Genomic DNA, 26,111 nt, shown 5'->3' on the forward strand with positions numbered 1-26,111 from the left:
GTAGATGAAGATGATATATTATGAGACAACTAGCATGGCTTCTGAGAAGCCACATTTACCTATTATACTTCTCTGAAACCCTGCAAAGGGGGCGGGGTCTCACACCCTGAGCTCCAGCCCGAGCGGGAACATCTACGCTGCTATTTTTGGTGCTGTAGTGCAAGCCCCAGGCTATAGACCTGGGCCCTGAGACTCACTGCTGTGAGTTGTTTAATTTTGCAGTGTAGACATATCATTTGTCCTCTCCTCTAGCTGCTCTCTGCTTTCCCCAGCATGTGGAGCAGCAGAGGGGAGGCAACAAGTGAGGCATCATAGAATCAGTGTACCCTCTCTTTGGGAAATGCAAGGAATAAGATTCTGCCTTCCCACACCTGCTCCTACTGATCAGTGGACATTTAATCTCTAGCCAATGCCTTTCACCACCGCTAAACCCACCTAGTGTTTTTAAACTTGATGTTTCTGGCAATTTGTAAATTATTTAGATATATAAAAATTAACTAAATAATTTGCATAAAATGTCATGCACGGAATAACACAATACTTGGCAGCTCTGAAGAGGGGTGATATGGGGAGCAGGAGGCAGACTGAAAGGGTGCAGAAATATGAGGGGCTTAAGAAGAGTTGCAGTGGGCACTGAGCAGGTGAGCAATTGAGTGGAGTGCTGGGAATATGGCATGACTTTCAGAGGAAAGGGAAGGTAATATGGACAGGAGGAGAGGGCAGGAGACTGTGTAAGGGAGCACGAGTGGTGCAGATTGCTATCTTGTGTAGCGAGGCAGGTAGATAGAGGGGAATAGAATGGCATGTCCCCACACCTCGGGGTAGAGGGGAAGGTAAATGGAGTGCCCTCCAATCAGCGAACAGGGAAGCTGCATTTTTGTATGTATTTCAGTTTGAATCTTAAAATGGACACACAAAAACTGGGGGTGAGTGGATCCCTTTTAAAAGGCAAAAAAAAAAAGGCAAAACAAAACAATGATTCTTTTGTTTTGTTTTCAGATCTCATAATTTATAACTATCAGCCCTCAACTGTCATTCACAACTGCCGTGGAACCTTACAGAAAACTTCCAACTCCAACATTTCACTCCTTTTCCTGTTAAAGGGGCATTACCCAAACTATCCACATTGATTAGCTGTAGCGGATAAGAATAATTATTACTGCAACTTCTTTCTTTTCCCACAGCACTATCCCAGCCACTGAAGAGCTTCTGTGGTGATGGCACACCTCTTATGCCAAAATTGCAGTGAAAATATCAGCAGTATGTAGCAGGGCGAGCCAAACACAACAAGCTGTCCTCTTTACCTGAATAGTTGCACTAAAGTGCACTACCCAACAAGGATCTGCTGTCTCTGAAAGAGCAGCCAGTCCTAGGTATAACCTAATCCCCCTACTTTCTCTTTAAAGAGCACTATGTATCTGAACAGTTTGAACAGTACATGCAGACTTATTGGTTTAATAAGGGAGAGATATCCCAGAGATTCGGAGTCCCAAGTCAGATATTTATTTCACTGCCCATCTTCCCCTAACTCTTAAAATCAAACTTCCTTTTCTTAACATCAGAACATTTATCAAGAAAGCCCTATTGGTTTATGATCTTCTTGATAATAAAATGTAGTAATTATTATTATTTAAACAGTGCCCACAGTGTGGTAGATGATTCTTCTCTGAAGAATCTAGTCTAAATTAAGATGTAACATGACAAGTGAAGACAAACTGAAAAGGGAGCAGGTACAGTACTGGTATTTTATACCTGCACACTCAAGATTTGATCTTTTTCCTTTTCTTCTTAACAAGAATACTTACCTCTTCTGATCCATATATCTCAAAGTCCTTTACAAAGAAGGATGAGTACCATTATTCCAGTTTGACATATGGGGAAACCAAGGCACAGAAAAATGAAGTGACGTACCAAGGTCACACAGCATTTCCATGACAGAGCCAAGCATAGAATTTAAGGTTCCTATTCCTGACTACCATCTAAGCATGTAAAAAAGTCTATCACCACCTAAACTGAATTTAAATTCTCTTTCTTATTGATCCACATTTCCACGTTATCGCTGCAATTCTCTCTCTCTCTCTTTTTTTTTTTTTTACCAATAAGTATTCAGCTTTAAACTGCCTGGAGTATATTGGCCACAATGACCTAATGGATCCTTCTTTCTTCAGGGAAACAAACATTAATTGGTAAGTACATGCATCAATTCAGTCTTTTGCTATCCTTGTTTTTCCTCATTTGTTTTCTCTTATTTATTCAGGCCAGATTCTGATTCCTTTACTTATAGTCAGTAGTACCTTAAGCTGCATATGTGACATATTCCAACTGATTTCAGTAGGACTACTCCTGGCCTAAGGTACTGCTCAACATAGATAATGGTGGCTTTCAGCAAGGAGTAATATATTCTCACTTACAGACAGGGATATGGTCCTATTCAGCTTCCTCTGCTCCCATATCTGGAGCAGCAATGTGGGCAGGTTACAGAAGAAAATTGTGCAGTGAGGCTTTTTATCCCTCTACTACCCTACAAAATCTTGCTCTAAATAGGCAGTGTACACATAAAGGTTGGGGGAAGGAATGTAATGGAAAGCAATGTGATTTACCAGAACAATAAAGCATGCATCTGGTTTGGTCCCTTTTACATCTGCAATAACAAATTCCTCTTCATTTTTGTGATTTTAGAGTATGTTTCTCTGAAGAGGAAATTAGAGGACACAGAAGCGGAAAGAGTTTCTAAGGACAGGATTGCTTCTGTCTCCATCCTTTCACACATTGGGGGAGGACTTTGCACCAGTCAAATCAATGGATGGTTTGAAAGAGTATGGAGAGAAAGTACTCCCCACGCCTGTGGCCAGATTGGGGAGGAGCTACCAGCATATATTTTAAAAGTCACTGATTGGAAAAGTGGGGTCCCAGACCAGCAGAATTGGAGAGTAAGTGTCTAATGAGGCAGTAGGTTGAACAAGACAGAACTGTGTTGTTAAAGCTCTTATACACACACACACACTCATTTGTGAGGGTTTTGTTGGATTGTGCTACATCTAATGAGAAAACAAATAACGCTGTTGTATTTTTTACATTTTGTATTACATTCTTGCTGTCTTCTTCTGGTCATTAAGATTAAGTGACGTGGCCCTCTGGCTAATGCAAAACTCAGATCTGCCAATTGTGTGACAAACCATTTTGTCTCATTCTTTTTATTTTCCCCTAAGAGCATGTGTACAGACCAGGTGGCATCAAGTGAGTTTGGCAGGGTGGCAGCGTATTTATGGTGTTGGGGGTGCTTTTGTTCAAAGGAGATGAGGTCAGTGATAGATTTTCAAGGGAAATTAAAGCTGGAGAAGAGAGATGTATAGGGTGCCAAGTTGAAGGTGAATTAAGGAAGAAAAATATTCCTGGGTTTAAAGCAGGAATAGAGTGAGTTTCTTTCTGATATTTAAAAGGAAAAATATAGCACGCTACTCGGTGTTCGGTTGTGAAGGAGAAGTGTTGAAAGGAAGAATGGTTACTCACCTTCTCATAATGGTTGTTCTTCGAGATGTGTTCTTCATGTCCATTCAAATCAGGTGTGTGCACGCTGTGTGCATGACAGCCAAAAGATTTTCCCCCTAGCAGTATCTGTCAGGTCAGCCTGGGCAACCCCTGGAGTCACGCCTTCATGGCATCCAATATAGGGCCCTGCCGACCTGACCCCCCCATTCACTTCCTTCTTGCCGGGTACTCCGACAGAAAGGAAGGAGGGTGGGTATTGGAATGGACATGTATAACACATCTTGAAGAACAACAGTTATGAGAAGGTGAGTAACCATTTTTTCTTCTTCAAGTGCTTGTTCATGGCAATTCCAATCAGGTGAATCACAATCTTAAGTTCTGGAGATGGGGTTGTCCACTGATTGGAGTACTGCTCTACCAAAGGCCGTGTCGTCTCTGGCCTGCTGGGTAATTACATAATATGTGATGAAAGTGTGTATGGAGGACCACATCGCTGCTCTGCATATTTCCTGGGTAGGAACACGAGCCAGGAATGCGGTTGAAGAGACCTGCGCCCTGGTGGAGTGCGCGGTGATCGGAGGGGCAGGTACTCCTGCCAGGTTGTAGCACTCTCAGATGTAAGACGTGGTTCACTACAAAATTCATTGAGACTGGAAGACACTTCATTCCATCTTCCACAGCCACAAATAGTTGGATGGAATTTTGGAATGGCTTTGTTCTCTCGATGTGGAAGGCTAATGTCTGCAGACATCCAGCAAGTGAAGCCTCTGCTCCCTACCGATCTAGTGTGGCTTAGGATAGAATACTGGGAGGAAGATGTCCTGGTTGATGTAAAATTGGGAGACAACCTTAGGGAGGAAGTTTGATGTGGCCTAAGCTGAACCTTGTCCTTGTAGAACATGGTGTAAGGGGGCTCTGATGTTAGGGCCTTGAGCTCAGACACCCTCCTGGCAGAGGTTATTGCCACCAGAAATGTCACCTGGTATGAGAGGTAGAGCAGGGAGCATGTTGCCAGCAGTTCAAAAGGTGGCCACGGTCAGTCTTAAAAGGACCAGGTTGAGGTCCCAAGCCAGGATCGGCTGTCTGACTTGCAGGTATAGCCTGTTGAGACCTTTGAGGAAATGGCTGACCATAGGAGTGGCAAAGACTGACCGGCCCTCTGCTCCTGGATAGAAGGCAGAGATGGAGGCAAGTGAACCTTTATTGATGACATGGACAGCCCCTGCTGATTGAGATGGAGAAGGTAGTCCAGTATGAGTGGCATAGAGGTGAGCATCAGGGACAAATGATGCTGTGGTGACCAGATTAAAATCTCTTCTACTTGGCAAGGTAGGTAGCCCTGATGGAAGGCTTTCTACTGCCAAGGAGGATTTGTCTAACTGGGTCCAAGCAAGAGAGCTCCATCAGGTTGTCATGGAGCTTCCATGCCATAAGGTACAGCGACTCAAGGTTCAGGTGCTGGCGATGACCGTGATCCTGAGTTAATATGTCCGGGAAGAGCGGCAAGGTGACTGGAGCTTCCATGGACATTTCCAGGAGTGATGTGTACCAGTGCTGGTAAGGCCAGGCTGGGGCTATCAGTATCACCAAAGCTTGTTCCCTCCGTATCTTGAGGAGCACCTTGTGAACAAGGGGGATAGGCGGAAATGCGTATAGGAGATAGCCTCCCCATGGGGAGGTGAAATGTGACTGTGATGGAGCCTGGGCTATGATTCAGGAAGGAGCAAATCTGCTGGCACTTCCTGTTGCGGGGAAAACCCCACTGATGGAAGATTGAGTTTGCAGTGTCCGGGCGAAGGGACCACTCATTGCCGTGGAATAACCTGCTGAGATAATCCACCAACTCATTCTGTACTCCAAGGAGGTAGGATGCTTGCAGATGTATCAAATGCTCTACACAGAAGTCCCACAGCATGAGGGCTTCCTGGCACAGGGGAGAGGAATGTGCACCCCCCCCCCCCCCCGTTAATATAAAACATAGCTGTGGTGTTGCCTGTCATAACTGATACACATCTCCCTGTCAAGTGGGCTCGGAAAGTCTGGCATGCGAGGCACACTGCTCTCAGCTCTCTGACATTGATGTGGAGAGCGAGTGCCACCTGAGACCAGAGGCCTTGTGTCCTGAGGTCTCCCAAATGTGCTCCCCAGCCCAAGGCTGACGCATCCATCACTAGCTAGATGACTGGGGGCTGGTGAAGGGGACCCCTGCACATACTACCTGTGGATCGAGCCACCATAGGAGGGAGTCGAGTACCGGCCAAGGCAGGGTAACAATCCTGTCCAGGCTGTCCTGGACTGGCTGATACAGTGACGCTAGCCACGACTGAAGCGGTTGAAGTCTGGCATGCTGTACTATATAGTTACAAGCTGTCACGTGACCCAGGAGTTTCAGGCAATTCCTTGCTGTGATGGTGGGGAACTGCCTGAGACCTTGTATGATGTCACCGATGGACCAAAACCTTGCTTCTGGGAGGCATGCCCTGGTTTGTGATGACTCCAGTACTGCCGCTATAAGTGTATCCTCTGAATCAGAGACAGCATTGATTTCCCCTCGTTCAGAAGGAGGCCCAGTTTTTTCAAACCTCATTCTTATGAAGTCGACTTGTGCCTCCACTTGTGCTCCCCAGCTCCTCTTGCCCTTCCCCAGCACTGCTCTGCTCTGCTCGAGGTACCCTGTGCTCCCCAGCAGCTAGGCCCTTCTCACTCCAGGGCTGGAATGAGACTCACCCAGCTCGTCCCTTAGCCCTTATATCAGGGCCAGCTGTGGCCTGACTGGGTGTGGCCACAGCTGTGACCGCTTCCCCATTCAGCCTACCTTTTTCCCTAGGAGTGGGGTAACTGCCCCGCTACATCCTTTCTACTGTGCGGAGCACCCAGCGGTCCAAAGTGATTCTGAACCATACACAGTAGAAAGGGGACAGTTGGGATGAAAAGGTGAGGTGGAGTAGATCCAGTTCTTGTTCTGGTGTGTTGCCATCGACCACACCTTCAAAAGGCCAGTTTGGGGCCAGAAGGCAGCTTGGGTTGGCCAGAACTTGGCCTGAGGACACATGTGACCTCTTCCTGCTGCCCTTTTCCTCCTCTGGGAACCGTCCTGTCGGTTTTGCTGGTAAAAGTGCAGAGGAGGCTGCGGCCTGAAGTGCCTGCATTGTGTAGCAGGGGGTATGTATGCCCAGGGACTTGAGAGTGGACCTCAAGTCTTTTAAACTGTGCAGTCTCCTGTCTGTCTTTTCAGAGAATAGGGCCTGACCTTCACAGGGTAGGTCTTGAAAGGTCTGTTGGACTTTGTGAGGGAGAATGCCTACTTTGTGAAGCCCATCAGGGGTTGGTACCGAGCTGCTTGTTAGCATTAGGAATGAGGTGGTTTTGCACATGCCCATCAGCAGAAATTTAGGCACCTAGAGGACTTTCCCAGTGGAAACACTGACTTTTGATACCTGCAGTGTTAGGCACAGCTCAGTGGTAGTTTTGTGCCACAGGGACCTCGATGTTGGATTTAGGGGCCTAAAGTGGCAGTTAGGCACCTAAATTCCCCATGTGAATTTAGCCCTTAGTCTTTATATCTTTTCCTTTATCAGCCATTCTATCCCATTTCGAAGTGCTGATCTATTTTCACTATTGAAAACAATTGTCGCCTGCCCCTTCCTCACTTTTTACCTGCCACTCCATGCATCTGAAGAAGTGGGTTTTTTTACCCACGAAAGCTTATGCCCAAATAAATCTATGAGTCTTTAAGGTGCAACTGGACTCCTCGTTGTTTTTGTGGATACAGACTAACACAGCTACCTCCTGATACTTGGTACCTGCCATCCTAGCTCCAAACTCCTGTTCCTCAGGAAAATCCTGGAATAGATGGTTGTCTTCTGTCAACCTCCCTTAGCACAGACTCAATGAATATTTACAAACCTGTATTTGGCTCTTTCAAAGTATTCAGGCTGCCCTTCTCCACTAATCACTAAGTAAGAAGCCAATGTTTCCAGTAGCACTCCCCATGCTGGTCTGACTCCCACTTTACACTACTGCTTTTTCATTTCTCATGGAGGCTTCCCTCATCCCTTGAATAAGGAGTACCTCAAAACTCTTTTCCTTTGTCTTGTGAGGGAGAGGCTTCCGGAGGAAAAGGCTGAAGAAAGGAATCAGACTTACAACTATAAAAAATCATGAATGCTGAATTATTGTTTTTAGGCCATTTCTTGTTTATTTGTGATGAAAGTAAGCTGGCTTTACGAGCATAGGAATAAAATCCAACAGTACAGGAACAGTAAATGGTATTTGTTAGCCTAAAAAAATTACAGCCATTTAAAAACAAATATTTTCTTGAAGATGTATTTTGCTTTAGAATAAATGGCACCAGGTTGGAAGAGATTTTGTGCCCATAGCAAAACCACGGCTTTTAAAATGCTGATTTTGTTCTTGGAGGCATTTCTCCATTCTTCTCCCTTGATTTGTACATTTAAGGGAAACTTTAAAAAAACCATATCTAGCTTTACTTGGTAGGTGCCTTTCCCTTAGCTTTGCTCCACTCAGGAGCCAGAGCCCATAAATGTCTGTTAGCAAAATGCTGGCAGGCATAAGCCAGACACATGTGTTTCCCTTTAAGAAAGGGCAGCTGCGGGGGTGTTGTCAGTGTTCCTCTGACAGTCTTCACCATGTGTCCATGTCAGTGTTCTCTCTGGGCATGCTCCTTTAAGTCAGTGTAACAGTTTCAGAGTGGCCTGTAGTCCATATATGGGCTGTGAAAGGGGGGCGTGCCTTCTTGCTTTGTTTTATTCCAGGGAGTGTTGATAAATTGCTGAGTGTTAGCACTGTGGGAGCATGGTGGAAAAATGTACGGCTCCCCAGTCAGATTTTGGCACTGTGGCCAAAGCTAGACAGCTCACACTTTTTCCTTTATTGTGCCTACTGTGCATACAGTAGGGGATAACTAAAGGAAGAATTAAATTAAACATGTTAACTCCCACTCACTACATTTATAGTAAAAGCATTCTTAATTACAAGAATATTACATAATACAATTATATTTTCTTTTATCTGATTATTGAAACAGTTTTTCTGCATGGTCATATTTATATAGCAAAGTTATTGGTTGGAACTACTTTCCATTAACTGAACCTAATTACATAAACTGAGTAACTCCACCTAAAAAACCCACACCGCCTTTTTTAAAGCAACGTGAAGGGTCTGATTTAAACACAGAAGGCCAAATCCAGCTCTGAGGTAAACCTTCAGAAGACAGTGGCGTTAAACCAAAAAATGAACTTGGCACACTAAGCCAGAGTGAAATGTGCAATAAATCCTCTAATTAGCAAGCACAATAGGATGCATTTTAAGAAAGTAGTTAAGAGTATGTTCCATTATGTTGAGATATAGAGGATATTGGGTGCATTTCATTCTTAAAAACAAAAGCAAAAAAAGCCTACATTAACTCAGACTCTTAAGGTGATTTTAATATGGTTTTGTTATTAAGTTTCTCTCTCTCGCTCTCTTTTTTAAAGAGACTTGCCATATAAAAACAACTGAAGAAAGGAAATATCTTGGAAGTATATGAAACAGTCTGTTATATTACTATTTCTGTTACTTAACGTTACATATGCTGAATCGCTAAAAATAAGGGTTTAGAAGGGAATTTCAGAGGCCTTTAACTATTGTATCATGAAAATAGTCGTGTATGTCAGCTTTTAGCACTAATTGGAAAGTACTACCTAAAGGAATTCATCAATGCCATTAAAAAAAATATTTAAGCTTCCTGGTCATTTTCTTGCCAGGCTGGACTCATGCCTCACTGTGCACTCAAAGCTGCCACTATGTATAGTAGCCAACCGTTTCCTATTGCTTAATTAAAACATTGCCAGTCATGCTACTTTAACTGCTAGTTTTTGGAGAAAACTATGTAGGATAGTACAGTATGTTCTATGCACAGATTTAAGGTCTTCTAATGTATTTTAATAGGTTTTTCATAATTTAAGCTTCCAACTAACTCCCTTCTCAGTGCCCCCCTCAAAACTAAAAATAGTTTCACCAGCCACTTGATGTCATGTTGAAGCTTTAACTGGACTGATACAATAACAATAAGTGACCTAATACGTCTTTCACTTAGGCCACTTTTATACCGGTGTAACTTCAGTGAAGTTCCTCCCCTTTTACACCAGCCTGCGTGAGATCAGACTCAGGCTTTTAGAGAGGTGTAAATTTTCTCCATTCATTTTAAGCCAACCTTTGAAGCCAGTCATAGTTGCATAAAAGGCCATCACTGGTAACTATTTAACTGCTGCATGATGTTCTGCTGTGATTCCCACCCCAAGACTCTTCCTCACAACTTGTTTTTAGAAGTGTTGCTTGACAAACCTGCTATGTCCTAACAAGCCATAGGGAACAGTTGCTAAAACACATGAGCCTTCCAATGGCAGCAGCGAGCAAAGGGGTAAAATAAAAAGCTAGAGACCTGCATTCAGTTTAGGTTTTGAATGGAAGGATTCATGCTAAAACAATGATGACAATAATAAAAAAACCCAAACACTAAAGGTGCCAGCTCACTCGGTTTAAGACCCAACAATTTTTCAACTGTCATTACTTTTTTTAGCTTTAATTACCTTTTTAATGAACATATACTGAGTGTGCAAACTTCTACTTTTAATCCTGAAAAAGGAAAGTGATTTCAGCAAGTTTATACCTTCGCTTTATAATTTATACTGATTAATGATTTTTCATAGCAGCACAATGTTACCAATGCACACATGTGTTAGGCAATCCACATAGAAAGGAAACACACTCACACACACACACACACACACACTTCCTTAACAATGCTGTGGTGTCATCTGAGCAGAGGGAAATGTGGGACTCATTAGCCATAAACCAGCAGCTAGTCTTGCTGATTCTAAGGCCTGGTCTACCCTGGGGGGCGGGGGAGGAAGAGGAGGGAGAGAATCGATCTAAGATATGCAATTTCAGCTACGAGAATAGCATAGCTGAAGTTGACATATCTTAGATCGACTTAGAATCACTTACTTCGCGTCCTCACGGTGCGGGATCGACGGCCGCGACTCCCCCGTCGACTTTGCTTCCGCCTCTCACTGAGCTGGAGTTCAGCAGTTGACGGGAGAGCAATCGGGGATCAATTTATTGCATTTACACCACACGTGAGAAATTGTTCCCCGACAGATCGCTCGCTACCCGCCTAAGATATTGTGCTTCCACAAAGCAGAAAAAATCATAATAATTATTCTTCCTCCATGGTCTTTTTCTAAACGGGTCTGTGTGTCCAAATGAGGTAGGGTGACCAGCTGTCCCAATTTTACAGGGACAATCCCAATTTTTGGGTCTTTTTCTTATATAGGCTCCTATTACCCCAGACCCCCTCTCCCGATTTTTCACATTAGCTGTCTGGTCACCCTAAAATGAGGTATACTGCAATGACACAGGACAAGCTGCTAGCTCAAAAATGCTAGATGATTTCAAATTCCTAGTTTGCATTAACAGTCTCTAGCTCTTCTCATGTTAGCCTCTCTTTGAGCAGAACAATCTTTAGATTTTGGATGATCAACCACTTCCCCATTTCTTTCATCTGTTCTTTATATACTTTTAGGTCTTTAAGAATCTCTGGGAAGAGTTTTAAGTAGAGCTGATCAGAATGCCCTCTCACCCCATGGACCATTTCAGCTTTTTGGTGAAGAAAAAAAAATCAAAAGCTGAAAATATCAATTTGGAAATACCTCCATGGTGCCTCTGGGAGTTGTAGTTTGGGTGCCATATGCCCTCATTTTCCTCTATGGGCTGGGCTTCAGCTCCAAATCTGTTTTCCGCTGTTCATTTGTTTGTTTTGTTTTTTTTGACAAAAAATAATCTACATTTTCTGCAGAAAGCAAACTACATTTTTTGTAAAAAGTGTCTAATCAAAACCCCAATTTTCAATTGAACAGTTTTGACTGTATGTTTTTGACTAGCCATTATCTCAAATCTTAACTGTTTTCAGTATTCCAGATGTAGCTACCAATTCTCTGAATTCTTATTCCAGACTTGTAAATCTTTTACTGACTATCATAGCCCTTTGGGGATCATCTAGTCTTTAAGTGGAGGATAGCTACTTTGCAAAAATCACCCCAGAAATATTTGTTAACAGATCAGGGAGGGACACCACATCAGCAATTAGAGATGGCACCGCCTGCAATGCTACTGACAGTTCCAGCAGGTTTAAAATAGCCTTTTGCTGCAGATCATTCTTTTCAGCATAGTAGAAAAACCTGATGAGACAGAGCACACAAATATTTTATGCAGTTATTTAATGCACTTAGGTCAGCATGCAGTGTCTGAAGGGCTAGAGGAGGAAAGCAATATCAGAACTCACTACTCATTTGCTGGAGTTATTTTTCCACGCAGCCTCTCCTTGCCCAAATCCTATTTTATAAGCCAAACACCTCCAATGTAGGTGCCTAAAGGGATCCATGACCATTCTTTTTCAGGCCTAGAAACCTGAAGCGATCCTATTTCTGTAAGAGATAACAAACTGGAAGTGATCAAACAAAAGCTAAGTCTCCCCACTAGGGTTGCCACCTCTGACTGAAGCTATTCTAGGAGATTATTTTTCCCCAACATGATGTAATGTCATTTTCTTAAAATAGCCTATTAAAATCTCCAGATTGCTTTCAATAGTCACCGGGAAATCAGTGCCGATTCCAGGAGACTCCAGGCCAATCTGGGAGGGTTGGCAACACTATAAGCCACAGCAAAGCTACTGTATATCTGCCATCTTGCCTAGCCCATCCCAATGTCCCTAGCCCTTAAAAAAAACAAAAAACACAGCACTCCCTCTGACATACCAGGGGTACAATCTAGACTAGTGAGTAGCTGTGTCAACCCTGCCCTCCAACCTGGGGCGTGCTTTGCTGCTGTAGCTGCCAGCCTGGATTGCTCACAAACAGCTTCCAGTATACAAGTCACTCCCAGTTATGCTTGTATGCACTTGCAGCCTGCCACTCTCACCCAGGTTTTACCTGCCTGAATTATACAGCCGGGTGATCCCAGCACACTCCCAGTGCCACATTTTTCCCCAGAAGTGTATGTCTTGAACTGCTAGGGTTGCCAACAGTCCCTTTTTACAAGGGATGTCCCTTATTTTTTCATCTCTGTACAACAATATCAGGAGTTGCTGAGTGCTGCAAAAAAGCAGCAAGAAATATCCCATGCCAAATGTAGGTAAGTATGGCTTATTATTATATAATTAATAAATAATAATTAATAATACAATAGGGAGGAGAAGTGGGCTGGAGGTGCTAAAAAACAAACCTTATTTTTGAAATACAATATTGGCAAACCTATATACTGCCCCGTTCTCTCCAGGACAATATAAGATCATATAAAGTCTGTCATTTTATTAATAGAAATAATATGCACAAATCCTGCGATCCCAAACACTTCAGTTCAAACATTGGTTTAGATCAAACAATAAAGCAAGTTTATTAACCAATTAACTACAAAGAGATTTTAAGTGAAAACAAGTAATAAGGCATAAAAGTCAGAAATCGTTATGAGAAAAATAAAGATAAAATGTAACAATCTATGTTACTAGCCAAGCCTCTTATCCAGGACCCCTTCTTTTGTGGAATGATTGCTTCCTTTGTTCCTTATGGTGCAGTCAATCAATGGACAGAGAGTCAGAGAGGAGGAGGGATGCCTTGAGGTGTTTGTCTCATTTTTATAGTGTCAGTCCCCCTCTTAGCAAACATTTCCAACAGAGATTCAGGAGACAAAAAGTCTACAGGGGAGGATATCTCCTGCTGGCTTTCCCACCTATTAGAACTTCCTTTGTGCTTGATGACTCTGTTTATTGCTTAATAGCAAATTAAGCAGAGCACACATTCTTTTGTTTGAGACAGACATGTTGGCCAATTTCTATTTGGGCAGGACTCTGGTTTGGAACATGTGTTAATAACACCATAGAGTGGAATCTTATACCTTTATATACAATATTGCCACATAATTTATCAGGACAATATTGACCAGCAAATTATGAGTTTTCAAATAATATCCCACATAACATACTTTGCACAAAGGTTACTACAATGCTGTACATCTGCCATCTTGCCATGCCCATCTAAATGCCCCACCCCTTAAAAAAAAAGAGAGAGTGAGAGCGCGAGAGAGAAAAAAAGAAACACCCTCCTCTAGAAATTAGAGTAAAATCTTGTCACCATTGGAGTCAATGGCAAAACACCTGTAGACTTCATGGGGCCCAGGATTTCAATCTTAGGCCCAGATCCACAAAGGGATGTAGGTGCTGCAAGTTTCTGCCTCTGAGCATGCATACTGCAGCCCCAAGCAGCTGTTCAGACACCTATCGTATGCCTAAACCAGTACAATCCTAAAATCAGGGAAGGTAAGGAAAGCCTACATTGCCTGCAGGACCCAAGCTGATAAATATGCTCAGAGGCCACTTATCCCCACACTGAATGTCTGGGAGTGAGGAGGACTTCCCTCTTATAATCTTTGGCCTAAATCTAGGCTAAATCACTCTTTGTATCTCTGGACCTTAGTGCCAAATTCTCCCCTCACTCATGACAGCTTCACACCAGGATATCTCCATTGACTGTGATGGAGCTCTATTGACATGCACTAGTATAAGGACCTGATTCAAAGCCCATTGAAATCAATGCACAGACTCATTTTTTGGATCAAGGCTGAAGTGAGGGCAGAATCTATTCCTTAAAGTTGCTAATTTTCAATATGGCAATGTCTTGCCACATCCTTGGGAGACCTTATTGAATTAAGCTTAAGTATCTTTGGGGTCCACTGTACTAAATGAATGGTTTTATGTGGACCAGGATTGTATTACCTCTCTATGGGGCAGATATGACAGATGTGAGACCTGGGAGTTCAAAGGACTATACTGAAAATGTGCCAGACAGGAATGGACTTCTGGCACAATAAATGTTAAATGAAATTTCCTTGGGAATACTTAGGTAGAGGTTAATGAAAAGTTCCCACTTCCAGTTTTGTCAATACATTTGGAGGAAAGAGTAAATAAATCTGAATTGATGCTTATGCATTAGTTAAACTACTACTTGGTGGAAATATGGCTCTTGTGATCCTCCCCCACATGAGCATGTTTCCTTAGACTCGATCAAGGTCATGTTTAGGGATGATGATGAGGAGGAGGGTTTGAATTCTGAGCTTTTATAGTCTCTCACCTTTCTTAAATAGCCATACTTTTTTGGGAAATAGAAACAAGAAACAGAAAAGAACAAGGACATCTTTTTTTGCAATGATGTCTGGAAGTTGTTTAGAAATGTTTGTTTTGTGGATTATGCTAATTAATGTAAACCAGGCTGACTTTATCCTGCAGAGGTTAAAAAAATGCAAAAAAGCTTTGTGACAGTGGAGAAAAATCATAGAATCATAGAAGATTAGGATTGGAAGAGACCTCAGGAGGTCATCTAATCCAACTCCCTACTCAAAGCAGGACCAACCCCAACTAAATCATCCCAGCCAGGGCTTTGTCAAGCCAGGCCTTAAAAACCTCTAACGATGGAGATTCCACTACTTCCCTAAATAACCTGTTCCAGTGCTTCACCAGCCTCCTAGTGAAATAGTTTTTCTTAATATCCAACCTAGACCTCCCACACTGCAACTTGAGACCATTGCTCCTTGTTCTGTCATCTGATACCACTGAGAACAGCCTAGCTCCATCCTCTTTGGAACCCCCCTTCAGGTAGTTGATGGCTGCTATCAAATCCCTCCTCACTCTTTTCTTCTGCAGACTAAATAAAACTAGTTCCCTCAGCCTCTCCTCATAAGTCATGTGCCACAGCCCCCTAATCATTTTTGTTGCCTTCCGCTGGACTCTCTCCAATTTGTCCACATCCTTTCTGTAGTGGGGGCCCCAAAACTGGATGCAATACTCCAGATGTGGCCTCACCAGTGCCAAATAATCACTTCTCTTGATCTGCTGGCAATGCTCCTACTAATGCAGCCCAATATGCCATTAGCCTTCTTGGCAGCAAGGGCACACTGTTGACTCATATTCAGCTTCTCATCCACTGTAATCCCCAGGTCCTTTTCTGCAGAATGGAGGTTAAGATCAAAGAGACCTACAGTTAATGATATGCTCAAGTTCAATGGTCAAGCAACAGAAAATATTTGAGAATGGACAATAATTAATTAGTAAAAAAAAAACAGAGTCCAGATAATTGTAATGAGATAGCCTGAAAAGCATATATCTGGAGGTTAATGTTAGTTACCTGTAACCATATGAAACAAAGTAAGTATTGTACTACTATATAGCAAAAATGATGTAACGGTATACTGTCTGCTTCACAATGACCCACAGTTAATGGTAGTTGCTCTTAGTATATTTAAAAGGTTTACGAGATGTAACAACCACAGTTTTACAAATCTGGTGCTCTGGCACCGGAAAATAGCATCAAAAGAGGCTAACATAATGCTGGCATTTCTCTGGTTCCAAGAAAGCATTTCCATGGTGCTGCATCCTGGCTTTTATCGTCAAATTACGTTGAATATGCCCATGAATCCTTTCATTCCTGAATGGCATCATCTTTTAAGTAATATATCATTGGTATGCTTCACTCTGATAATGTATTACACTAATATATCATTAAAGCAACAGATGTATTAGTGTAATACATTACTGGAACAAAGCACTCTGATGATGATGATGTATTTCTTATAAGATGGCACCATCCAGAGAAGGAGGTCCAGGAGCAGATTCAGTTCAATAGGACAAAAGGTATGTGTATACCACAATGATCCCTGACCCAACCATTTGGCACTAGATATACTGATATGGCACCACTATTAATTGCATTTCCATTTGTATTTGGGCTTTGAGGATCTTACAATCTGGAAAAATAACTGATTATGGTTCAAAGAAAAGGCATCATTAAGAAAAACCTCCCACACACCCACAGAGTAGAACAAGGCTAGATTATGTAAAACTGTGGCTGCTATACATCCGTCTGACTGGAGACTTCCCATAGCTAATGTATTATGTTTGAGTGTATATATATGAATACAGAAGTTTTATTTAGGGATGAGTCAAGTAAAATACCACGTTCCTAAAAGCGGATGAGGAAGCCAAACAGTTTCTTCTATGTCATTTGCAGAAACCTCTTATTCCATATAGGCCTGGGTTGCTCCACTTACTTTCAGTTGTCTTCTGGGTAGGCAGCTTAATGGCCTCCTCCCCAGGGTCTGTACTTTATATTTAAAACAAATTCCAATGTACATATTAATTTGAGGTGTGGGCATAAGTGAAACATTACTCTTTTTTGTTTCACCCATTTTCAGCCCATCCAGTTCTCCCCATGAATGAGGTTACATCATAGGAATATATGATTGGAAGGCACCTCCTGGGTCCTTGTTTCTAGTCCCCTGCTATTGCAAGCAACCCCATTGTATATCCAAAACATACATTTATCAAGCTCCATCTTAAAACTAGTTATGTTGTTTGCCCCCACAGCTCCTATTGGAAGGCTATTCCAGAACCTCACTCCTCTGAGGGTTAGAAACCCTTTTTCTAATCTCCAACCTCAATTTACTCATGGGCAGTTTTTACCCATTTTTTCTTGTGTCAACATTGTCCTTTAGCTTAAACAGCTCTTCTTCTTCTCTGGAGTTTAACTACCTGACATATTTATAGAGAGCAATCTATCCCCTCTCATCCTTCTTTTTGCTAGGCTAAATAAGCCAAGCTCTTTTAGTCTCCTCTCAGAAAAGAGGCTCTCCATTGCCCTGATCATCCTAGCAGCCCTTCTTTGCACTTGTTCCAGTTTGAATTCATCTTTCTTGAACACGGGTGACCAGAATTTCACACAGATGAGGTCTTACTTGTTAATGCCTTGTACAATGACATTAATACTTTCCTATTTCTACTGGAAACACCTCACCTGATATATCCCATGATCTTACTTATCTATTTCATAGATTCATTACATTTGTGGCTCATAATCATCCTGTGATCAACTAATACACCCAGGTCTTTAACTTCTTCTGTTGTTTCCAACTGATGAGCCCCCAGATGGTAGCAGAAATTCTTGTTATTTTTCCCTAAGTGCATGACTTTGCATTTTGTACTATTAAATTTCATCCCATTTCTATTACTCCAGTCCTCAAGATTATCCAATTCTTTGTATGTAGTATTGCAGTCCTCCTCGGTATTGACACTGCCTCCGAACTTTGTGCCATCAGCAAATTTCATTAGTACATGGCTACTTTTTTGCCAAGATCATTATTTAAAATACTAAATAAGATCGGTCCCAAGACCAGTCCTCGAAGAACTCCATTAGTAACCTTCCACCAACTCAATAGGTACCCATTCAGCAAAACCTGTTGACTCCCCTTTAGCCAGTTCCTTATCTACCTTACAGTTCTTGTACTAAACCCCACCTTCTCCAGTTTAACTAAGTTTTCCCATGTGGTACCATACCAAATACTTGACTAAAATCCAGAGAGGTTAGATCTACTTCATTTACCTTACTTAAATATTCAGTCATCTTATAAAAAAATATCAGGTTAGTCTGCCATGATTTACTTGTGTTAAAATAATGTTTGCTTTTTATCCTATTTTCTGTTTACTTCCATGGCTTTAATTATTCTTTCCTTCCAAATTTGTTCTAAAGCCTTGCATACTATTGAGGTCCAACTACATATCGGTAGTTGTCGAGATCACTTCACACCACCCCTTTACATAAAGGTAGTACTACATTTGCTGATCTCCTGTCATATGGTACCACCACCCCCATTTGATATTTTTATTAAAAATCCTTCCCATTGGACATGCAATTCTAGAGGCCAGGTCTTTCAGTGTTCTGGGATGGAGATAATGCACTAAAACTAGGGGGATTGGATAAAGTTTTGAGTTTTACTTCCACCTTGGATGTAGCAATTTCTATTTCTACACACCCATTCCAATTAGTTATCCTGCCATTGCCTCCATGATCTCTATTATCCTTATTGAAAACTGAGGCAACATGTTCATTTTTCCTTGTATTCTTTCTAAGGGCCATACCTAGATTATTTTAAATCTCTACCCCATACTCATGCTGAATATTACTTTACTCTTCTATTAGTCCCCTTGATTATGATTACTCATGTTGTAAGGTAGTGTTCAATCTGTCCCTAAATAAAGGGGGTTTGTTTGTTTGTTAGGTGGAAACAAGATTCCATTTTAGGAATTTTTCTGTGTGACTGGGAAGTGAAGGAGCAGGAGAAGGGCAGCAATGGGTGTGGGGGGAGAGAAGAAGAAAATGGTAAGAACAACAGAGGAGGGGAGAGAGAAAAAGAAAACTAAAGGAAGCAGAGGAAGTAAGGAAAAGGTATAGAAGGAAGGAAGAGGAGAGGGGTTTTTTCCTCCTTAAGTAACTTATATTTACAACCTTGATTCCAAAGTTTTTTGGCCTAGAAACAGTAACCATATCAGTATATACACAAACACCTGAATAACGCAAGAAAACAGGTGCACTAGGCCTGATTCCCTACTGGTTTGTGCCTTGCGTAGTCATTGCCAAGTGTACAAAGTAGGTCTAAAATGTTATCAAATTGGAATGATAGCATTTTACACACACTATGCACAGGTGCAAATGACTATAGAAGGGATAGATCAATGGAGGATCAGGCCCACAAAGTTGCACAAAGATTCTCTCTATCAATTTGTAGTGATATTCAGATTAATACATTTTAAATTAAATATTTGAAGGAGCTACATATTAGTATTTTCATAATTAAATTTAATCTTTTACAAATCCTCCAATCAGGGGAAGTGGATGGCAATCATACCAGAGAAAACATGTCAGTACATTTGCAAAATAATTCACTGGTAGCATGGCTTCTTATAATTTATCTACATAGGTCAGTGATCTAATCCTCTTCTTCCTCAGATGCTCTGTAACAACATCTTTCTCCTCCCTTCCTCCCCCTCCTTCAACTTATGTGCAGCTGCTAGATTACAAAAGATATAGCTCTTATAAATCCAATTCATTCCTGTATGGAAATATAAAATCAGATTCTCAGAGGCTGTAAATTGCCATAGCTCTATTGAAGTCAATGGAGCTATGTTGATTTACATTAGGTAATGATCTGGCTCACAACGTGGTATTTGATTGGTATAAGAGAAAGGAAGACAGAGGTATTTATTATTTCTAGTACAGTAGTGCCTAAGAACCACAAACAAGAATGAAGGACCCATTTTACTAGATGCTGTAGAAAAAAAAAATACAGAGGCAGTCCCTGCCCCCAGAAGGTCCATAATCTAGAATTTTGATACATTTTCTGAACTACCTTCACAAATTATGATACTCCAGTGCCTTGACAACCCTGAACTAACATACCATACTCCTCTAATGTTCAGACACCTCCTAATTTTTCATGATAGATAAGCATCAATATAAAGACATAAGCCAAAAAGTCAGTCATGAATTGCTCACTTCTCTAGTTTTTCCATAATAGAAATATTATGGCTGCAACCATTAGTAAGTCATCTGATCAATCCTTTGTCTCAAAGCAGATTTATTCTGCCTCTCAGCAAGAATATCTAGATATAGCACACTTTCCATATCCTTAAGTTACTTTATCCATCTTAACTATTTTGTTTAGCAACTTGGTTCCACATATTGATTATTCTTTATAAGAAGCCATTCCTGATATCTAACTTACCATTTTTCCTTAGCTGTGAACTGAGATTTCACTTTATAATGTTTCCTTGTAATAGGAATGAATCCTGCCTTAGATCTTTGTATGAATTCAGGGAAAAGAATTATAACAGATTATGTTATAGGCAGAGCTGGTAGTACCGCTGTGATGTTTCCCTGGTGTTATCTGGACCGGTGATCTGCTAGGTCACTCCAATCCTTGACTCTGGGAGCCAGCCTTACCCTGCTCCGCGGTGAGAACCCCCACTCCTGGACTGTTCACGCACAGCCTCTAGCATGTAAACTGCTTGGATTGTGCAACCGAATGACACTAGCCAATATCTGTGGTCCCAGACACAACCCTAGGAACCTCCATCTTGCAGTGTCCAGGTATGCCTGCTGGACTCTGCAAGCTTATATGAGTTTGTCAATTTAACAAAGAAATTGATATGTACCAGGCTTGTTATCCCAACGAGAGTCTCTGACATGCTTCAAGCCAAACACACTGCTTCAGGTAGAACAAACAAAAAGATTTATTAACTACAAAGATAGATTTTAAGTGATTATAAATCAGAGCATAACAAGTCAAATTTGGTCAAATGCAATAAAAGCAAAATGCATTCTAAACTGATTTAACACTTTCAATAGCCTTACAAACTTAGATGCTTCTCACCACAGGCTGGCTGGTTGCCCTTCAGCCAGGCTCTCCCCTTTGATCAGCAATTCAGTCGCTTGGTGGTGGTGGTATCTGTAGACATAGGTGGAAGAGAGAGGAAGAGCATGGCAAATGTTCTTTCTTCCCTTTTGGCTTTGTCCCCCTCCGGGGCAGCTCCAGGCACCAGCGCACCAAGCGCGTGCCTGGGGTGGCAAGCCAAGTGGGGCAGCCTGCCAGTCGCTGTGAGGACCGCGGTCAGGCTGCCTTCGGCGGCATGCCTGAGGGAGGTCTGCCAGTCCCATGGTTTCAGCAGCAATTCGACGGTGGGACCAGCGTGGTTTCGGCACCAAAGGCGTGGGACCGGCGGACCTCCTGCAGGCACGCCGCCAAAAGCCACCTGACAGCTGTGCTTGGGGCGGCAAAATACATAGAGCCACCCCTGCCCCCCACCTTCAGAGTCAGGTGAGCATTACCTCATTGTAGTCCCAAACTGACCAAGGAAGGGGGGTGACTCACTCAAGAGTCCAACAGATCCTTTGTTGTTGCCTAGTCCAGTGTCTTTTGTTCCTGTATGAGGCTGAGCTGGGCTTGTCACATACATGCCCTGATGAGGTGTGAACTGCCCCTCTCCTCTTGGAGAGTTTTTGTCTGGGCTTGTTATAAGCCATGAGGACACATTTTCAGCCTCATAACTATATACATGAAATTACAACCTATAACATTACTATAACAATAAAGCTCAGTGCATCATGAGCCTTCCGAAGACACCCAACATGACAAAATTGCATTAGATACCACATAATCATTTCATAAGGATGAACATTGGGGTGCTCGGTGTTCCCCCGAGGTACAAAACCTCACAACCGCCTATTATTAGGTTTGTCCAAAACTTCCCATAACTTTGCCAAAACTTTTGGGCTGTAGTTGTCCATGGTGGGTATCTTCCTCAGGTTGAGTGTTTTGGAGCTTTTCAGCCAAAATAATTCAGCCATTTCTGAGAATAAGGTTAAGGAAAAAAATACATTGTTTCATACATCCTGTATTAAAAAATAACTTCAGACCTTTTCTTTGAAATAACCTAGTACTCCGCTTTTTTGGAACAGGCATTTGAAATTTGGCAAAGAGGTGGCTTTGATGTCAAGGTCGTATCTTTTGTCATTCCTGTGAAAGTCTGCCCACATTTAGCCAAGTTATAAGCTTTTGAAAAATTCCAAATCACACATGCTCAGTAGATACTTTCTAGAACTTAGCAGATAAATTATCCAAAGAGTCTGTCCTCAGTAAGCATGATTCAGCCTCTCTTAGCTCCTAGTGCTGACCAGACTGCATATGCATCATCCCCATTGACTGACTGAGCATGCTGGGTGGGGCCAGACATTGGAATTGAGAGCAGAAAGCCTGTGTCTCCTGTCTCTCAATGACCCTGCCTGCTGGCACCTACACAACATGAAGGAAGAATTTGATTAGAATGCAGGGGGTCCAAAGTGAGACTAGGATGGAGGGACAGGAGTAGACTGGGAGAACTGGGAATGGGTGAATGGAGGGGGAGCAAAAGTCTGCTGGGAGAATACAGGGATGGTTGGGCAAGGAGGCTGGGACTGGTATGAGAAGCCTGAGGAATGGAGACAGAGTGAAGGAGAATGGAATTGGGACAAAAACCAGGGTAGGGAAGAGACAGGACTGGGAAAGAGACAGGGACCGCAGGTCCAGCTCCAGGCACCAACCCAGCAAGCAGGAGCTTGAGGCGGCCAACGGAGAGGGGTGGCACATCCGGCTCTTCGGCAGCAATTCGGTGGAGGGTCCCTCACTTCCTCTCTGAGCGAAGGACCAGCCACCGAATTGCTGCCAAAGACTGAAGCAGTGATGGTAGAACTGATCGCGACTGCGGTTTGTTTGTTTGTTTTTTGCTGCTTGGGGTGGCAAAAACCCTGGAGCCCGGCCCTGAGGGACTAGTTGAAGATGACTATGCAAAATGGGTCCAGCTTGGGGAAAATGGGCAATAGAGCCTATGCTCACTAGAGAACACATCTCTTTCAGAGCCTAGAATGGAACCCCAAATTCCTGAATCTTGCCATTCCTCTGCTGTCAACAAATATCTGTGAAACCCACAGGAAAAGTGCATGTCTCATTCCCTGTGGTACTGGTCTACACAGAGGATGACAACCAGCTGGTGTTATCAGTTACTCTTAAACAAGTGGCAGCAGTCTGTGCAGGGTATTTAAAGGGTCCAACCCTGCTGATGTCCCATGTAGGGCATCTCTTAGCCCTTCTTTGTTGGTTTTACTTTTCAAATCTTTTAGCATTTATTGTCATTTTTCTCAATTCTCCCCAATTTACTGAAGTCATGTTTAAATATAGGGCCGACACCAAAATACGGCATTGAAAATAGAATCTAAGTTACCTTGCCTGTTTTACTATGTAATACTCACATTATACAACCAATATAGCATTAGGCTTTTAAATGGTAATGTCTCATTTCCAACTCATAGTTAACCTGTACTTGACATTATCTGATTAAGCTAAGCCTAAAATATTGGGTTTAAAAAAAAAGTGGGGGAAAAAAATGGTTTTCCCTGGGGAGATGGTGGGACGACGACTTTGAATTAAATGTTTTCATTCAAAGTTTTTCTACAAAAAAGTTTGATTTGACAAAGTTGGAAACCAAATGAAAAATTTAGTTTTGTATTGTTTTGATTTCCTTATTGAGTCCCCTCAACCCAAACATTTTCTTTCAGTTATTTAAATATTCCCTGCTCCAAGTTTTCTTTTTTCTGCTGTTCTTATTTCAATGTAAAAATCGAGGGATGATGGTGTTTTTATATATAACTACTTAGGACATTTTAGCAGGTTTGCAGATCCTTGCCATGTAAATGTAAGAGACAAAACAATCACTACAACAGTGAGATTTTGTTAAGAGAAATATACAGTAATATAGTTCTCTATTTAACAGGTGTTACCATATTAACCAATGAGCAATTTTACACTAATCATGAGATATGATTTCTTGTGATTTTATTCAGCTGAGTGAAATCTGAGTGTTACTTTAACAGTTTTTTTGAAAAAACAAAAAAAACAAAAAACCCACAAACTTTTCATGCGTTCCCAATGGCAAAAAGGTAAAAAAGGGAAATAATTCTTTCATTTATATACGTTCCCCCCATTCAGAAAGTGTGGGGAAAAAAGCTTTTAGAAAAGTGTTAATGTTTGTACTTTTGTCATACTAAGTAAAAATGGACCAGAAATGTTCCCTCTCCCCCACCCCCCCACTTTGTTCTGTGGAAAAACAGGGTGGGGAGGGAAGGTGGGAACTTCACAGTTTCTAATACCACAACTGTTTTCAATTTCTCATTTTCAATAAACCAAATTCAAGCAGTTTTTTGGGTGAATGAAATTTTTTTCAAGTTAATTTTGTTTTTGAATCCACTCAATTTTTCAATGCAAAAAACTTTCCAGCAAAAAATTTCTCCCTGGTCTAGTTTTTAACATTAAAAAGCAGCTACAAAATGGGGAAAAGTTAGGCCCAATGCCTCTTTGACTTTTAAATGATATATAAAGTAGGGCTTAATTACTTGTTGTTACTTTGGGGTTTTTAGGTGGCTTTGTCGTCATTCCCCACCTCCCCCCCCCCCCCCCGCCCGCCCAACACACACACTTGCTTTTTACCTTAGATGTCAAGAACAGCAAGTCCTGTCTTCCCAGTTTTTGCTGCAGGTCTCAACTGGAGAAAAAATAAAGTGGACTGTGAGATTTCTTAGTCTTTAATTGAAGGTATAAGAATATTGAAAGTTTAAGAAAGAGTCGTTGGTTGCAATTGTACATAAGGTGTTTGAGTTAAATAATTAACAAAACAAACACTTATAAATCCTATCTAAAGACTACTTTGCTCCAGATCATTTCACTTCTTTGGTATCTAGGATTTAATAAGTCTACTAAATCTCCACTCATCCACAGAGTCTTCCACAAAAATAGTAAAGACCTACATTTGTTTTGCAAATAACAAGTGTTGGGGGGGGGGGGAAGTGGGAGGAATGGGGAAGGAGAGAGAGGGGGGCTTTCTTGGAAGATCATAAAGCAGCAAAAAGTGGTCGAACACCATACTTTTCCTTTGCTGGTCACATTTAACGTAAATGTTTTTGTTAATTTTGAATACAGTTTTACATTAATTTTAAATAATGCAGTATTCCCCTGCAGACATTTGCAATCCAAGCAAAGCCAAAGCGTGCTAGTGGATGAGACGTGAAAGGGACTATCGGAAGATTCATCTAGTTTTATTATTCAAGCTCTGTGGAAATGCAGAAAGTAAGTAGAGAACATAAATGGTAAAAATAAGTATGACATTATTTTAGTTTTAATAATCTAAGTTAGTATTAGTAAACAGCTAAAGATATATCACACACACACACATATATAAAGAAGGTATAATATATATATAATAAAAATATTGTTAATATATATTAACAGTGTTACTCTCCTTTATTATACCCTCTTCTTTAGAGATACTTTGTATATTATTGTCTGGCTCATTCTTCCATCCTATATTTGTATATTTTATTTTATTATTTTTTCTATGTAGTACTATGTCTTTATTGAATTTCATTTTATTTATTGCAGCCCATTTCTGCAATTTATTATGACTGTACTGTATCTTACTCCTGTTCTACAGGGTATTTACAATCCTCCCAGCTTCAGATCATCTGCCCAGTCAGTGTACTTTCCATTACATCCTCCAAGCTGTTGAAGTATTCAATCAGAAATCCCACTTGGCACTATGGTCAATGGGACTATGCATTTGACTTTACTGGGACTATTAAACCAAACAGTATTTAGCCCTAAATCCCTGATTTTTTTTTAAAGCTAGTTGTGTATCCATCCCCCAATATAAAATCTAATCCATATTTATTATGTTTATTATGTTGTATATTGTGAGGAACCATGTTTAATGCCACTATATACTACGTCTACTTCATTTAGTCTCTCTATTGACTTTTTGTTCCAAGCAAAATTTCTCAGCTCTCGAACTTCCATGGATTTTTTTTAAAAGAGAAAGAAATTCATACATAAAAAGTTACATTAAAATAAATGTGAAGATTATGGCATTAAAAAAAAACAAAAAAAACCCACAAACAAACAAACAACCCAAAACCCAACAAGAGCCCAGATATGGGGAGTTAAGCCTTACATTTTCTCTTTAGGCAAAATCATATGAACTAAGTATTGCAGTGAATATCTTATATTAGATTATTTACTGCTCACCAAGAGAGGTTTCTCTTGGCTCTGGAATAGGGTGATCAGACAGCAAGTGTGAAAAATTGGGACAGTGGGTGGGGGGG

General features: G+C 41.4%; 1 long non-coding RNA gene across 1 annotated transcript; it reads left to right on the plus strand.

Annotated features, from left to right (window-relative positions):
- The first annotated feature begins 1,071 nt into the window (after positions 1–1,071).
- Positions 1,072–25,548, plus strand: LOC120406305. Its single transcript, XR_005599212.1, has 5 exons — positions 1,072–1,373; positions 2,104–2,186; positions 2,680–2,930; positions 24,973–25,080; positions 25,445–25,548. It is a non-coding gene; the product is annotated as an uncharacterized LOC120406305 (long non-coding RNA).
- The last annotated feature ends 563 nt before the right edge of the window (positions 25,549–26,111 follow it).

This window comes from Mauremys reevesii, linkage group 5 (assembly GCF_016161935.1).
Source record: "Mauremys reevesii isolate NIE-2019 linkage group 5, ASM1616193v1, whole genome shotgun sequence".
Taxonomy (NCBI): Eukaryota; Metazoa; Chordata; order Testudines; family Geoemydidae; genus Mauremys; species Mauremys reevesii.